We start from the raw sequence: 3,221 nt of genomic DNA, 5'->3' as shown, positions 1-3,221 counted from the left end.
CTCTCCTTAGTTGCCCAAGGTACCAGCTGGGGACATATTCCTGGACACCTACGAACCCCTCAAGAGTCAAGTCTCTTGCCAACCCTAAGATGGCTCCCTTAGATAGGATATATACTTCGCTGCTCCCATATCCATCCTTCCTATATCCCAACCATCCCAATCCTCCGAGCTCCTCCCATCCTCCCCTTCTCATATTTCTCATCCCATTTCCCCTTTGCCCCATGCCACCTCACCCGCAAGTTCCCAGTTTTTGCCCTGGAATCTTGTCTACTTCCCCCTCTCCATGCGGATGACTATATGATTTTCTTTGGGTTCACTTTCTTATTTAGCTTCTATAGGATCACACATTATATGCTTAATGTCTTTTATTTTATGGCTAGAAACCGATTATGAGTGAGTACATCCCATGTTCCTCTTTTTGAGTCTGGGATACCTCACTCAGGATAGTGTTTTCTATTTCCATCCATTTGCACGCAAAATTCGAGAAGTCATTGTTATTTCTTGAATTAGTTTTTTCAACCCAATTTACTTTGGAGGGATGGCTATCATGCTCACACTAGATAAGGGGAGAGGGACTTGATCCTGCATCAAAGTGATGTATCAGACTTTGCTGACTTTCCATGAGAAGACTTTCCATCTCTGAGCAGTGGATGGGAGTTTGGGAGGGTATAAGTTGGGGGGAGTGTACAAAACAGAGGAAGTAAGAACTGGGACTAGTATATAAAATAGATTGTTTTAAAGTAATAAATAAATTAAAAATTTGTTTTTCCCTTACATGAGATCTCGGTCTGGCATATGCAGTGTTCTTTTTGTGTAGTGCATGTACACCAAATGAAAAATTTGGGTACAAATTTGGTGATCTTGATACTTAGTGTAAATCATTTTCTTATAATCTTCTTTCACAGTTATGTGCTCAAGAGTTAAGGTTACATTTCTCTGCATCCCGTTCTGCCCTATCCATAATTTTATGCTTTGTATTGAGTATGCTTCAACATAGAAATGCTTCTCTGCCTTTTAGTTGTTAATTCAAGGCTCACTAGAGTGTACTGATATGTTCCAATCAAATGACAATAGAGAACAAGTCTGAATTTATGTAATGAATGACCCTTGCCAAAACAAGCAAGTCACATTATTGTATATTCTTTCATATGCCTTGTTATTTAGATAGGAAAAGAAATAAAGTCAGGAGGTGAGGGCAGCCAGGAAGGAATTTTGTTTGTTTCACTGATTTTCAAGCAGCAAGCTAGTCCTCTTATCTGTGAGTTCCCTGAACAGAAGGTGGTCCTGATTCTGAAGAGTAGATCCATCAGCAAGTTGAGTGTGTTCCTGAATGGTTGACGATGCTATTAATGGAGCACAGACACCCCCAAATGCCCTAAACTTTGTGGTCATTCTGCAGGAGCTTCTCTCCCCAGTTACTGCCTCTCTTATCCGATTCCATCCCAGCTTGCTCCCAGGAACACATTCCCTTCTGTGAGGCCATAAAATACCCCTGCTCAGACTGTTTGAGGGCTGAGGCTCTGGGATGGTGTGGTGAGTGCAACCGGGCAGGATTTTCTTTGTTTCACTCAGTTTGGAAACAGCAAGCTAGTCCATTTTTCTGAGATGTCCCTGGCCAGCAAGTGTCTCTGATTCTGTACCAGAAGATCCATCAGAAGGCAATGGAAGGAAGAAATGAGAAGACAATTTCCTCCACCAACCTGAAAAGCATGATTACACCAGAATCCAATAAATGTACAACAGGAAGACTGGAACACACTTATGCAGAATAAATAGAAAAAATAGACATTATGAAAATGATAGAGTCCCTTAAACAGGATGTGAAAAACTTCGTTAAAGAAACGGATGAGAAGAATAACAAAAAGTTTGAAGAAATGATTCCGAAAAGATACCCTAGGAAACCAAGAAAAAACAATCAAACAGATAATGGAAACAGTTCAAGAATTGAAAACTAAAATGAAGGTAATGAAGAAAACAAGAAACAAGGGCCATCTGGATATGGAAAATCTAGGTAAACAAACAGAGATTACAGAGAAAAGCAAGCATAACCAACAGAATACAAAAGATAGAAGAAACTATCTCAGATGCTGAAGACAATATAGAGAAAATAAACACACTGTTCAACGAAAACAGCATATCTAAAAATATCTCATCACAAATCATCCAGGAATTCAGGGACACAATAAAGAGACCCAACATAAAAATAATAGGGTTAGAAGAAGAAGATAAATTGCAGCTCAAAGGCCCAAAAATATATTCAATGAACTTCAAAAAAGGATATTCTTATAATAGTTCAAGAAGCATAGAGAATACCGAATAGAATGAATCAAAAAAACCCTCACATTATAATAATCAAACACAATACATAGAATATAAAGAAAGAATATTAAGAGCTACAAAGGTAACTCTCAAGTAAATTATAAATATAAACCTTTTAGAATTCATCTGACATGTCTATAGAAACAATGATAGCCAGGAGTTTTTGGATAGATTGCTACAGAAAGTAAGAGACCATGGATTCAAGGCCAGATTACTATACCCAGCCAAGGTTTAGTTCACCATCAATGTAAAGTCAAACATTCCAGGACAAAAACAAATTTAAATAATATGTAGCCATAAAGACGGCATAACTAAAAGAAATGGAGGGAATATCACAACCGAAGAAATCCAACAACGCCCAAATAACTCAGACATCTAGCAAATCTTTACAAATACAACACAAAAAGGGGTAACAAAATACTCTAACACCAAAATGAAAACAAAAAATAACCAGAGTAAACAACCACTGGTCTTTAATATCACTTATATCAATGTATTCAATTCACCTATAAAAAAGACAGAGGCAAAGAGATTGGATGCAAAGACAGGAACCAACAATCTGCTGTTTACAAGAAGCACACCTTAACCACAAAGACAGACATCTACTCAGAGTAAAGGGTTGGGAAAGGTTTTTCATTCTAATGAACCTAAGAAACAAACAGGTGTGGCTATACTAATATCTAACAAAACTGACGAAAAACTAAAGTCAATCAGATGAGATGGTGATGGAGACTTTTTACTCGTAACAGGAACAATTCATCAGGATGAAGTCACAATCCTGAATGTCTATGTCCCTAATAAAAAAGCACCCACTTCTTTAGAAGAAAAATTACTAGATCTAAAGGCAGACATCAAAACCCAGAACTAATAGAAGGGATTTCAACACTCCTGTCTTACCAGTG

This window comes from Chionomys nivalis, unplaced genomic scaffold (genome assembly GCF_950005125.1).
Source record: "Chionomys nivalis unplaced genomic scaffold, mChiNiv1.1 scaffold_29, whole genome shotgun sequence".
Lineage (NCBI taxonomy): Eukaryota > Metazoa > Chordata > Mammalia > Rodentia > Cricetidae > Chionomys > Chionomys nivalis.
Note: the sequence above shows the minus strand (reverse complement) of the source record.